The sequence below is a fragment of the Amia ocellicauda genome, chromosome 6 (assembly GCF_036373705.1).
Source record: "Amia ocellicauda isolate fAmiCal2 chromosome 6, fAmiCal2.hap1, whole genome shotgun sequence".
Taxonomy (NCBI): Eukaryota; Metazoa; Chordata; class Actinopteri; order Amiiformes; family Amiidae; genus Amia; species Amia ocellicauda.
The window spans coordinates 6,406,480-6,421,433 of NC_089855.1; the positions used below are offsets into that span (position 1 = coordinate 6,406,480).

The 14,954-nt window shown below is 40.8% G+C and overlaps 1 protein-coding gene across 2 annotated transcripts in view; it reads right to left on the bottom strand.

Moving 5' to 3' along the window:
* tbl1x (transducin beta like 1 X-linked) overlaps nt 1-14,741 on the bottom strand; it is a 61,357-nt gene extending 46,616 nt beyond the window's left edge. The window contains exon 1 of one of the 2 annotated variants that reach the window (XM_066705945.1): nt 14,041-14,741. The gene's annotated coding sequence lies outside the window, so the exon portion shown is untranslated. The remainder of the gene's footprint in view (nt 1-14,040) is intronic. The other variant, XM_066705946.1, reaches the window with a different exon arrangement.
* Between the last annotated feature and the right edge of the window lie 213 nt (nt 14,742-14,954).

The window sequence follows — 14,954 nt, forward strand, 5'->3', positions numbered from 1 at the left end:
CTATAATGATTTAAATTTAGTTTGCCGTTTATACTTCCCTATTTCAGCTGCAAGTGATGAGGGGAAAAATACAAATCTCTCTCCACCTTCAAAATGATTGTAACCATTTCATAATTCAACGAGGCTCATTGCGTCAACACATTACATAACTCGCTGTTCTACTGGGCCTGGTTGTTTAGGGAGTCACAGCAGGAGAAGACGCCTTCGAGTTAGACTATCCTTGGATAAAAGCTCATCTGGGAACTTCTGGAAAGAGAATCTCAACCTTGATCCGTCGATTATCGCTCAAGGTCTCGAGCGAAGAACCGGTGCTGAGCTCACGGGACATAGAGGCATCCACGCTTCTCGACAGGGGCACCGAGTCCCTGCTTGCACAAGAAGGGGGTCTGAGCGTCAATGGCGGTAACGATGAGGCCATGTGCGGCTCTTTTCAGCGGCTGCCGAGGCCACGTGGATCACAGTGAACCGAGCTCGCACTTGGCAGACACCAATTACTGGCAGGTCTGCAGCTCTACAGCATTAGCTCTCACAGCACATGTAGACCGTGGTGAGAACTGATAAGACAGAAATAACTCCTACAAACGTCTCTGTCAATTCGAGAAGCCTGTGGGTTTCAAATAAAGGCCATTTACAGAAAAAACTTTTAATTGCGTAGTTACAGCAAAGGACTATGCCTCTCTTGATTATAAATGCATCTCACTCTGCGCAAATATCCTCTTATTCAAAATGTCCACATATGTCCCAGAAAGGCTAGGACAAATTCATCATCTAGAAGTTTCAAAGACAGAAACTCTGCTTTGAAAATAAACAAAACAAGGCGGTAATCCACCAGAAAATATGATTTAAATCTAAGAGACACAGGCTTCTCTTTAAACAACAAAATATTACTGCATAAAACATACAAAGCTTCCATTTTCCCTATTCTGTGTTGCCAAGAATAATAAAACGTTTTGCTGCGACTCAGATCATTTGTACATGTTTTGTTTCCATCAGTAAAAAACAGATGCAGACTCTCCATATCCATCTGGTAATGTTACAATGTCAGTCAATTACCGATTCCTCTGGCCAGGACTAATTTCCTGGGACACAATGGCTGTTCAGGATCACCTTGTCTGCTGTAGCAATCCTTTTACCTGTGAAGCCCCTTTACAATCGACTATATAACTGAATATATCAGTGCCGTCCTTCCGGTGCATTCAAATGGAAAAGAAAAATGGTGAAATGTTTCGCCTCCATAGTACAGTCATGTTTCCCAGGGTTGCAGAATTACATAACAACCCTGCAGGGTGGATTCCTGCCTTTTATTATATTACATGTTATTCAAGAAGCGAGAAGAGGAAGTTGAGAGACATTAAATATCGTCAAACATTAAAAATGCAATATACTAAGTCTTTGAATTCTGAAAAGGTAGCGAATTTGAAGTGTTACCATTTTTCCAAATGCATTTTTGATCGCACTATTTTCAAATCAAGCCCTTTATCTACATTTGTTTATGTGGAGTGATCTGTATCAATTTGTAACAGGAAAAACATGAAATTTCAGCATGAAAAATGTAAAATGTTCGCGATTTTGAAACAGGCGTGAATTATTTTAAAACGGCAAAGCAGACAGAGAAATGATGACCATCAGACATTTCTAATCTAGATTTTACTTTTTTTATATATGCATGTATTTTAAAGGCTAATGCCATGGGAACATAATTAAAAAAACAGCACTTTTACATATACAGCTTATGATATTCGACTATTTTTCAAACTACAGGTATAATTTCCGAGACGAGAAAGAAACACAACGCAAATCACTCTTAATGTCTTATCAGATGCCGAGATTATGCTTTATTTTGTAGCAGAACCATTCCTGAGCAGCTGTTAAATGTGTCTATGTTAGGCAAACATACACTTACTTTTGTCCTTAGGATGATAACAAAAGAATACAAAAAAACTAAATCTAGCCCATGTAAAGCAGCTGTGCAGGGGCGAAATATTATAAACATAGACAGCATTCAGATCTTAAAGTGAATAAAAAAAAATATGATCTGAACATCTGCCTAAATCTAACTCAACATTGCAATTCTGTAGAATGAGGTAAACGTACTGCTGGCGGTCAAAAAATATTGATGATTAAATGTCAACTTCCTTTTGTAAAAGAAATTCAACCTTGTCCTTTAATAAACCATCTAATTGATGATTCCAGACGGTGAGAATTTGATCTTGCGGCTCTGGTTCATAAACATTATTTGTTATTATTATCCATCATTATTCCACATTCTTTGTGTTACTGTAATGTGAATCTGTGAAATGTTATCCATTAAACCGTTTGTTGACTTAGGAACCCGGCTCTCCTGAAGTACCTTAATATAAACGAGACTGTGCAGCTAACCAGGAGGTTTCACAAAAAAATAAAAGTATGAAAGCAAGAAATTACATTTTTTAGTGTTTTGCTCTGAGTAATGCTGCCAATTATAGAAACATAAGAAAAGTGTGTTCCAAAAGCAGAAAACTATTTTGAGATTAAACAGATAGTGGAAAGCAGACATTTTAAAATAAAATAACAAAATATTACATCAACAGAAGGTAGCAAACCTTTTGCTTTTATCTTTGCATTTATTAAACCAGAGCTTTTCTCCTGCTTTCGTTACTGCTCTCAAACACTTGTGACAAACGTACAAATCGATACATAACGTTTGCTTGGCTGAAAGGCACTACCGTTTGTCCAATTAGAAAGCTGTCTTCAAACTGGAGTCGGTTGGCCATCTCCAACTCTGCACACTGGTTCGATTGGCCCAATTCATCAGAGAAAGAGTAGCTCATGTGTAATGGCGCGCGTCTCTTTGCATACATATTTTTTAAATGTGACGATTCACACAGATCTACGAAAAGCATAATTTGTGGCTAAAGTCGCCCACGCTGTGAACAAAATCACCCTCGACATCTGTGACTGAACACGCCTCCTAATCTAGTCGGAGGCTCCAGCGAACGGGTGAAATGGAGAAGCAAAAACCCGTTGTAAACCGATCCTCTGAATGAACAGCTAAAAAAAAAATACAGAATCCACACGGTGTTAAAATAACCTTGACCTCACTTTTTTTTTTTTTTTTTTTTTTTTTTTCGCAGGACCACAAACCCAACTGTAACCTCAAATCAGGTCCCTGGAGAGGCTAGAATTAACACCCGAGCTGGAGGAGATGCGTTAAGGCGACCAATCGAGCGGCAGCAGAGAGCGTGGCGGTCCGCGGGGCTTTCGTCTCAGAATTGAAATGCAACCCTAGTTGTCCTCGTGTCTTGCGATTCCCAGACCCCAGTGAATTATCTGAATAATTCAAGACAGCAGTCCGTTCTGACAGGTAACAGGCAACCTTAGTACCTGTGGTTACGTGATCTCTAATCTCCAACTGTAACTATTCTCTTCCCCCCAAGGGAGTTTTATAACACACACATATATACGTACGCCATTCAAATATATTATTTTGACTCGTATTAAACATTTAAGGAAAGACGTAGGTGCCGTGAAAACCCCGGACGTATTATCAAGCTCTTTGATAATATTGGAAAGTCCTCGAGTTGCGATGGTTAGCTTAGAAACATGTCACTGGTTGATTTTGCACTTTACAGGTTTCAAAATTACCTCAAACTATCTTTCAAAAGTGTGTGTGCTCACAAGAACACGGTCTGCTGGATTACCTTTACATCAAATTACATCAAAGAGTTAGAAAGCAAAACCTCATCTTCCTAATCTACATTTTAAATCTTAAATCACCTTCTCAGACCTCTTAACCCCAGTGTGTTTTACGGTAATTTATGCTCAGTAAAAATGTCTGCAGAATCATATCAGACTACAGGAACTTCAGATGAGCACAGGACAGTAATTTCAATATTCTTGAAGTTACTTTATATGAGAAGTACAGGATTTCACTGCCATACACTCGGCATTGCTTGGTCCCAGGAGATCCCAGTGGTTGATTACCTATTATATCCTTTTTTGCATCCATAAGAGTTTGAACCACCTGCCTGATAATGCAAACAAAACCCATCATTAGTCAGGCAATTGACACACCAGTAATACTTTCCTCAGTAAAAACTCAGAATTACAGATGAATACCAGCAGGGAAACATTCTTCCACAGTCAAGAGCCAATACCAATTAGGCAAAGCAAGATAAATTGTTCAAAACATCCTACTGACGTGCAGCCATGCAGGTTTTCCATGGAGTCTTTTGTAGGAAATTGATTCTTATGGAGAAGAGGGGAAAAGCATACCACAGCAGTGCTCAGATACCTTTGATATCAATAAAAGGAAGCGCCAGGGATGTACAGAAAAACCGGTTCAACACCACCACCACCACCACCAGATCACACCATCTCAGTTTTATTCTTATTATTTATTTCCAAAGAACACCGGCTCTGCTCCTTTAAAGATAACCCTGTGCCGAGTCTCGCTCGCATGTATGCTATAAGCAGCTGCTTTCCTTGTGACCTGAACTTGCTAATTTAAGAACCACACATCTTCCTGCTGCATGTATACAGGAAAAAGCCATTTCACAAAGATGTTGTAAACACAGTGACAACTAATGGGCAGCCGCAGCACAGCGACACAGTTCTGAGAATCCAACGGCAGCAGAGATGCTTTCCCCTCCCCCCCCTCACACACACACTTTTCACTCTGCCTGCTCATCCCCCACCGTCCGCCATTTAGGATTATACAATAGTTTCAGCAGCACAACGAGCAACCTTTAAAACTCGACATCAGAGGAGGAATCACGACCGTTTCCAACAGAGCTGATGTGCAAAGCAAGTCAAGTGATGTGCAAAACCGCCATAAACGATTCTTTACATCGAGAGTCATGTCTGTTTCTCACTTCAAATCAAAATGATTGGATTTCTTTAACAGATAAGGAGAATTCCACATTCTAGTTCAGTTCTGTTTGATGAGTTATGGTTTATAGGTAGTTTTCGATTTAATGTAAACACACAATCCATTATTTATCTGTATTGTTCCAGCTAGTGTCCCATGGGACATCTAAAACCATTTCTGTAAACCTTGCAAGTTTATAATCTTAGCCACGGATTTAACTTCCCATTTCAGACATAACTAAAAGCATAGGTCATTTCTATTATTATTACTGGAGTTAGTTAGAAAATACAAACTGGAATAAACCAGGATATGAATGCAAGCACGAGTACAAATATGCGTTAACACATTTGTGCAACTTCCCTTTCCTTTATGCATAAAAAGTGGTTTTATAAATCTGTACCCAAGGACTTATAACACTGAGACGACGACATTTGAAGAGGCCTGGCATTTAATTGCCAATTAATGACACATAAGAGGCTGAATAAGCCCCTATGATAATTCTTCTAATATTCACATTGTCATTGTGCCCCCAATCATACAACTTGCGTATCTTTGTCATACTCTTAAGATAGACATCTTCAAGTGACTCAAACGCTCTAAACAACACGTTGTGAAACTGGTGGGTGGACAGATCTGAGACAAATCTGCACACACAGCAAAAAAAACTAAACAAAACATGTATAGGGCTACTACACAAAACAATCACTGTATTCTGAGTCATGACGGTAACTACAGGGGGAAGGACAGGACCCTGAGTTTCTCTTCAAAAAGAAACCTGCCGAGTTACAATTGATATGGACGATTCAAGGTGAACCACAGAAACAGCGATCTGACGTGAGTCAGCAGAAAGGTTGTGCAGTTGGCACACAAGGTCGCAACTGTCACCGAATCCATTCATTTAAAAAACAATGGCTGTGCAAGATCTACTTGACCACTTGGTTTTGTTTAGACAAGGAGTTTATAAATGTTTAGCTTTAAAACAAAATCTACACTGCGATTTCCGGAATATAATAGGATGATTTTGCAACGAACAAACTGGAATTGCGATAGATTACTGAAAGAAAAATACACTAAAACCAACAAAACACATCACTTGAGTCAACGTTTCGTTCAGAAATTGTAACCCTAAGCAAAGTAAGAGAGTCTGCTAAGAAATAATAAATAAATACCCTCTCATTGCTTTGAGATGTATTTGCATCGTTGAAGGCACCGATAACTTCTCTACCTCTCAGCTTGTACAGGTTTCACCGACACCAGCTCTTAAATGCCGTACAGCCTTAAACAATTTCATGCTTGAAGAGTGGAAAGACAAGGAACTTAAACCTGCTATGTGTTCACAGCCGAAATGCAAAACTGAAATATTTGTGTCACAATTAAACTGTAACCCTCCTGAATGGGATATAATCATTTACATGTATCATTTTTAATGCAAAAGAGCCCTTATAGGGACAATAGGAAGGCGAAGTGTTCGACGGTGAGGACGGTTATAATAACGTATTTCTTCATCGGCTACCGAATCACTAGAATATATCCACAGAAACAATAAGCAATGAGATTTTTGATGGAACCCATATAATCCTGTACTGAAACACATAACTTTGTGAGGGCAGATCTTAGGACAAGTTAGAAATAAGGACGTTGACCGAGAGAAGCGATTAGCCAAAGTAGAGTGAATACAAACAAGTTTACGCCTTTCATATACATCTATTTATAGCTTTATAGCTCAGCACTGCATAGCCTCCTACTCCCCCACCATCATAAAGTCCTTACTAAACACCACCCCCGAACACACAGAGATCGATTTTAAGGTGCCCTTTCCCACTACAACTAAAAATATAATAGGAAGAGTCGCCGTTATTGTCAACGTCAATTCCATCGACCGTGCAATTCACCTCATCAGTTCTCCTCTCCATTGATCATTTTCTCCATAAATATCCTCAATGCCAATCTTTCACAGTCACAACTCACAGATGTTTCTCATGCAGCATATTATTCCCAATAACAGTTCAATAACGTTACAACGATCATGATAAAGAGATGCAGTCGGACCTGAGATTCGTGAAGCTCCGTTTTACTCATGCTCGCTATAAATGTTAGAAGGCTGCAAGATTGTATTGTTTATCCCGGCATTTTTGTTTATTTTCTATGATATTTTAGCAGGAAGAGACCCACTGAAAAAATACCAGTTTAATCAGGGTTAGCCTGGATATCTAGCTTGCACAACATCTTTAGCTTTATAAGACACAGCTGAACGCTTTGAAATATGCAGATTCTTTAAAAGAGCGAATTTTACAAAGCACTTCACGAAAGACTCGACTCTTAAGTTTCAATCGGTGTGACTTACAGATGGTTCCTCGCCTGCTATAACCATAGGACGCGGAGATCTCTTCAGGGGAATATTATCTGATCTGTGGGATGCGAGTCGAGTCTCTGAAGACGGGGGATTTGCGTTTTGTGATGTATTCACCTGCCGAGATCAGGGCATACCTGGCAGACTTGTCTAGATTCGTGGATGATTCAAAGATAGGGGGGATGCTGACACTTCTTAAGCTGCAACTAAATACGAGAAGATCCACCAAAGATATGACTGTAGCCAATAGTAAAGCGCTTCAAATTTGTTGTGAATGTGTCCTTGTTAGCATAGAGAAGTCATATTAGACCAAATACAACGAGGCAGCAGATTCATAAAGAAGACTGAACACAAGCACAGAGAGGGAATCATCGGGTTGTCATCTGTCCACTTTTGACATCACCTGCAACACTATATTCAGCTCATGCAGCACCAGAGAACAGGGGTGTCTTTGTTTTCGGACAAGGGCGCTTGTTCTTCTCCTGGATGAGCCGTCTTTCTTTTCTCTTCTTGGAAATCAAATCAGAAAGATTTGGTGTATTAAAAGGAATTGAAGAAGATACTTTGCGAGTCTTTTAAAGAAGGAAAAACTGGACAGACGTGTTATCAATGATTGTGACGCAGAACATGCATTTTCTGTGTATTCCGCCTCCAAAGAAGGAAAAATTAAGTCATAAGCACTTTCAAATTGTTTTATCGCACAAACATTTCAGCATTTCTGAACTTTGGAAAAAGTTATCCTTCAGACAGAATGAAAAACAAACAGCATTTAAACAATGTACACTGCTCTATTTTGTATGCGATTCATAAGATTTATATCTAGAAAAATGTTTCAATTATAAATAAAAATGATTTAGCATTCCATGACAAAATACAGTCAATTAAAACAGCTTCAAGTGTTGATTTTGTGTATGTCTTCATTTTCATCTAATAAGAGAAATTTAGCTCTGTTGTGCAAGAGCCAGAAGGCAAAATGCATTCAGATATCAATGGTAAAAGTAATGTAGAGAGGGGTGTAAATACACATACAATGAAGTTGAGGAAAGGTTTTGTACATGATGTAGGATTAGCACCGAGTATTAGAAAATGTTGACAAAGCTACAAAACCAGAGGGAATTCAGACCAACTTGCTCGTCTGGTTTTTAACAGCTAATGGACTCCACGAATTCATCCATTCTTGAAGGAACTCAGAGACGGCCTCAGCTCAGCTGCATAGCTTGTTCCAGACGTCTTCTAGAAGTGCTTTTTATTTTTACTCTGAAAGGATCCCTAATCTTAATTTCTACTTGTGACCTTCGATCTCCGTGTCATTGCCGCACATGAAGTCCTTGGACTCCGCTGTGTGTGTTTAACTGTGTGAACTAAGTGAACTAAGTGTAATTTGGATGCCATGGAGCAGCACTCGGTCTGTTAGGTGGAGTCGGTATGTCTAAGCTTGTGATCGTTGACTGATACAGCTTTTTTATTACTGATCTGTGAGATCTAACGTGTTTTAACCATTGCACAATAGAAATGCAACTCTTAAATTCAGCATAATAGTTTGTGTGGGAAAAGTTATCAATTTCAGCTCACTATTAAGAAAGATCAAATGGACTGGTGATCAAATAGTGGAGTTAACAATAATTACAATTGTGCACAATTGTGTTAGTTACGAAGACGTCACTGTCGTGTTGTTTCAGTTTTAGATATGCAAATGCATACAAAGTTGTCACACAAATTGTTTCCAGCAGAGAAACACAAATTATAGCACGTACCGATAGGCATCATTTAGTCAACTGCAATTAAATCAGGAGCAGCACCTTCGAAGGTCTGTGTGTAACGCAGTTTGTGGGGAATCTTCAACGCTGACCCTGCTTTCAGTTCGAGAGCATCAGAGATATACACACTTAAAGTATCCATTAAATACATTTATTTTGCTGAGAATTGATACAGAGCATGTTATGTTATACTCAATCTGAGTTTCTTGAGCTACCAAGTTCAAGATAATTGGATTCCATCAATTATTTTAAAAGTATTGGGGCAATTGTGGGATAAAATACATAGTTTTATTCTTAATAAACATCTCATGAACTTATATTTCCATCTCAGAAAACATCTAAGACTAAAGCAAGCAACAAGGTACTACCCAATGCAAGAATATCCAAGGGTATCTGTAACCGTGCTGTGTTCATGTTGACATTTTCAAAGAAAAAACTTTTACATAGAAAAAATATTACATATTAACGAAATTCCAAAATTGTTACGTATGTTTCTAAGATACAAACAGCACTACTGGATATAAAAAAAGAATTTAACAAGTATTTTCAGCCAAAACACAGCATAGACGTCAAAGGGGATTTGTGCAGCTATATCAAATTATATTCCTATGGCAAAGTCCAGCACAAACACACATTATTCTTGCTGTCGTGTTTATCGATGTGATGTTGGGTCTAGACCAGATCTTACCTCTAGGATGAGACAATTACAGACATTTAAAATACACTGAATGCACTATATTAAGTGTTTTAACAATGACGTTTTAGCCCCAGACTCAGAGATTGAAGGAGATTGAATTCATTAAATACATATTTAAAATGACCTTGTTTCTGTTGTGTTTATTTGTATTAAAACAGCAGTTGTTGGGCATAACAACAAGGTTAAGATCTGGCCCCACCTACTAACAACACCAGGGCTATTCAGAAACTCAGCCAGCCATCTCCAAGACCGGACACAACAAAAACAAGGACGTCCTCAGTTCACCGATCTCACAGTTCTGGAGTAAAAACCATCTCCTTGAATTACTGTACACATTAGGCCTCAAATAAGTTGTATTATTCACACATTCACCGTTTTCAGCAGAGAATGCCACATTGCCCTTTGGGCCGCAAGAAGTGTCAGCCAAAACACGGCGGACCAGTCGGGTTCCTACTGCTCTCTGGTACCAGAAACGTCCATCAGCCAGACGAGTAACAGTGTGTGAGATACAGCGTGAACATGTCTCCGATACCTCGCAGCTGCTGTCAAACACAGATTGTTTTAGACTGAAATACACATCAGGGAGAGCAGGCATTGCCGATTAAGAATACTAATGGCGGGGGGGTTGGGGAAAAACTGGTATCGTAATGACAAAAGACAGGCTATCAAACAGGGAACAGCCAGCTGTTTCAAGAACTATGGCACTGTCTGTAAACATCTCGTCTCGTGATTTTAACTAGTCTTTTCAGAGACATATTTAATTAGAAACTTGCTTGGGATTGTCCTTGGGAAGTTGAACTAACTACCAACTAGCCAGTTATCAGAGGGAATGCTGTCGACACCGAAGACATGCCTTCAGTGCTCTTGAACAAGCAAGACTCGCTTTAAAATGCTCATTCGCCAGCCGCAAATCCAGACGCAGTCTTTGATGGTGAGCCGAGTGCTGAGGCAGTGACAAACACTGTGGTAGACATTAGCTAACACGCTACTGTAGCCGCTTACCAGTGTGCTTTGGATGTTCAAGTCGTTGCATAATGTGACCCTCCAGCACCAGGACTGAGGGCCTCTGAGGGCATCAACACAGCCAAGCATTTACTGCCTCTGAAATCCTGGTAATTGGTGATCATTTTGTGATCTCTTGCCCCCATTTCAAACATCCCACCCGATATCCCTCAAACATGTGAAGCATGGCAACCTGACACGTATAGACAGTGTGAGGAAAAGTCACTGGATGGGTGATAGTGCCGAGCAGATTATGTATATATGTTTGCAAACTCCTCTATCAGGCGAGAGACAGAAAAATGTGTGTATTGCAAAAGACGAAATGTAGATATGATCCGAGTGAGACGCTATACCTGAACAATTCTGAAAGGGGATCATAAAGAAAGGTGCAATGTCCAAGGTCTTGCCACTAATACTGCAATGGCATTGATCTAATTTGCAGTAAACGTCCATCACTAATTGAAAGAGTTTATTTGCCCAGAAATTATTTCCAAAACCAGACTGATATGGGAGCTTGACTTTCAACATAAAGTCATGCGACAGCTTAGATAATGAGGTAAATGCCAAGATGTACTTAAAGCATAAGCATATGAATATTATAAGAAAATCCTCAGTCTATGTCCATCATATTGCAGGATTTCTGGACATGTGCTCATCAAGAAAAAGGTCTTAAATTCTGATACACACAGCGATGTGGGATTTCATATCATAATGGAAGACATCTTTGTGATATGATTGGGCATCTCTGTGGCTTCTGAACCAAAAACATAAAGAAAAATAAAAACATTGATTAACAACCACACAAACAAATAAATGTACCCGAATCAAAACACCACGAAGCTCCGTGTTTAGCTCCTTTTCCCTCGACAGACAGACGTAATCATCTGACGGAAAATTCAGAAATGGATGATTTTCAGTCCAAACAGCAGCTTCTCAGCACTACAGGGTCTTCAATCATGTCTGTAAACACTTTAGGAGTGTATCTGATTGAGGGGGGTGTTAGTGTGCAACTACACATCCTTAGAGTACCTAATATACACAACCTTGACACTAATTAACAATTACATCTTTACCCGATCAGTGCGCTTTTGCAAACAAAACAAATTGTTTGTCCGATACTCCAGAACGCAAACATATACATGATATACAAGCAAAGCCTAGTGTGTTAAAACACTCTGAGAATAATCCAGGACTGGCTTTGCAATGTTCAGCCATTTCATTACTCCACTGTTCAATCACTTAAAATATCTTTATTGTAATTTATATCATTACACAACTAGAGGAAATCTGCTCTTCCTTGCAGATATTTCATAATGTGCTGCAAATGTTATGTAACTGGGATATGTTACCGAAAAATAAAAAGCCACAACATTCAGAACACCCTGCGAGATCTTGCAAACAGATTCCTATTCGTTGAGCATGGGATCGCTTTGTAGTATTATAAACTGCCATTAAAAACACAAAACCTATTTACAGAGTTTAATTTACTAGCTAATGGAATTTTTACAAAACTTCTGTCTCTATCTATCGAAGCCAACTAGCTTCCATTCTCTCCCACTGTTTTCTCTGTATTACTCCACACGTGTTGTCAACAAACCCACTGACTTTCCACACACAAGAGAGAAGAATAATGTGAATAAAATGAACGGATCTGCTGCAGAAAAACACATTGAACTCTGCTGCCCTGCCCCCACCCCATACCTTTCACCAAGGAGCACAGAGGAACTAATTCATGCATACCTATCCAAACCAGGGAAACGGCAATGTGGGGACGCCCACGTGTTGCTGCCGTTTCACAGGGATGAGAAGTGAGAGCACCTTTCTGTCATGTCTAGTGTTTGTGTGGAGTTATTGTACATACAGACCACCTAGTTGATCTACTGGGGACTCGGCAACCAAAAAATAAAGACACAAGAACCAGCAGAGAATACTTTGATGCTGAATCACTATCTGTACTCAAGTTCTCACCAAAGGCCTGTTTAAATGCTGACACCGAAAAGTGTTAAATCAGGGGCAAGGATGTTGAGATTTTGTGTATTTAAGTACAATGTAGGTTTATTTCATTGTGACAAGAGATAACAATCCAAGTTTGCAAGAACTAGGTCACAACTTTTACTCCCCCGCGTACCACCTCAACTATGGAGAGGTTTCGTGTATGAAATCATTTTTGGCGGGTTGTAAGTCAACGAAAATTATTCTTCATTGCTGATTTTTTAAGATTATATACAATCCCAAGCTTGCGTCTAGACAACAGTGGCCTCCAAACTACACACACTGAAGTTGTGTTGAATGTGCACCACCATATTTGCAACAATGCAATGTTAGAGCACTTCATGTTTCGGATGGTGACATGTGGTTGCCCTACAATGACTGTCTAAACAAAAGAGGACTGTTCTATACATGATCCAGCCCCTCAGGAAAGTAAACTTAGCTCTCAAATTGGATTTACAAACTGTACAACAAAACACTTTCCACACTGTATCCACAAGGTGCCTTTAATAAAAAGTCACACATCCTGGTGCAGACATTCAACAGGTGATCACAAACAGTAAATGGATCACAGCACACAACACTGTCCTCCTCACTTGGCGCGGTTCAAACTCCTCCAGTTCATGAGCAACGCTTAAATACGCATTTTTATGTCTGTTGCAAAAAAGCAGCAAGTACACAGTAAGCCTCATTTCATATCCCACTGCTCTCGGTTTCAAACTCATGGCGAGCTCCACATGCACTGGCGCACTATTGCTGTCCATCGTTGTCTCAGCTCACAAAGAAACCCATCCCCAACCAGTGTGGAGCCATCCGAGGACCTAATCGTGGCCATTGCAATGTCCACACATGTCTCATACAGTCTCAAGTCCCCAGCCATGAAAACACTTCAGAAAGACATGCTCTCCTAGGTGCAGATCAATGTGCTTCCCCTCCCCCACCGCTGCGCTTCACAAGCCTGGCCATCTGCATGAGAAATATGTAGTCCTGTACCTTCCTATGTGGCAGACATTCAAATAATATCTACACAAACAGTTCGCGGGTAAAACAGTACAAAAAAAAAAAAAAAAAAAAACACCAACACACCGATGCTGTAGCAAAAGCACCCGCGTCTTTGTAACAAACCCCCACGGAGCACAAAGTGTGTCGCTTCCACACATTTACAGTTTCCACACAACTCAACAAACCAGGGCTTTCGCTGCCATCCCAACCCCCCCACACACACCACGACCACCCTAGCCTCGGCTCAGGGACGAGCTGACACACAGTAACGCAGAAAGTAACACCCCGGCAGCCTACACCCGTCCCAGTCCGCAGCACACCCCGACCCCCATCCACACAACTTCACGGGAGGGATGAAACTTTACCGCACACCGAGAGCAAGAGGCCAACTTACCTGGCTCGGAGAGAGTGTGTTCGTGTGCGTGTGGATGTGTACCGCCACCGCTTTCACTTCCACAAGGAGGTCCCAACTTCAGCCAGGAAACGCACACTTTTCTTCACATAGTATTCCTTATAAACTCCGCGGTGTCGTTTGCAGCCTGTAATCCGCCCCGCCGGAGAGAGAGAGAGAGAGAGAGAGAGAGAGAGAGAGAGAGAGAGAGAGAGAGAGAGAGAGAAAGAGAGAGAGAGAGGGAGGGAGGGAGAGAGAGAGAGGGAGAAAGCCCCGCGGAGGTGTGTGTCCGTCTGCCGGCGACTGATGCACCAGAAAGAGGGCAAAGTTTGGAGAGGAGTGAAGTCAGGAGGTGCTGCTAACTATTGCATTAGCAGAGTTGGTGTGTAAGTGTGTAAGTGTGTGTGTGTGTGTGTGTGAAGCTACAGGAGACAGCGGCGGGAGAGAGAGAGGGAGAGAGAGAGAGAGAGAGAGAGAGAGAGACACTTTGAGACGGGAGCCACAGCCAGTGACCTACAATGGGAAAATCAGCCACTGACCTTAAACCTGCTTCCACAGAGCGCTCTTTGGCACGCAGGGGGTGGAAACACAGACACAGATGACACAGTGCACCGTGTTAAGTGTGCAGAAATCACAACACCCCCTCCCAGGCTGCGGTGCGAGCGAAACCCCGTGTTTAACGGCTCTGTGCCGGAGTGCTGAGCTTTGTTGCAAGACAGGACACATTTGGAAACGTTACAGATCACACTGTGTCAAACCTCTGGTGTAGTAGCTCCCCTCCCCCCCCTCAGCAAAGTCTTACAGCCGACAACCCCCCAGATGTATTTTCTATTAATGTAGAGGCAAAAGAGATTATAAACTGCTTCCCTGCTATAGCACTATACTCTAACCCTCACAATCCTGCACTTTAATGTGTG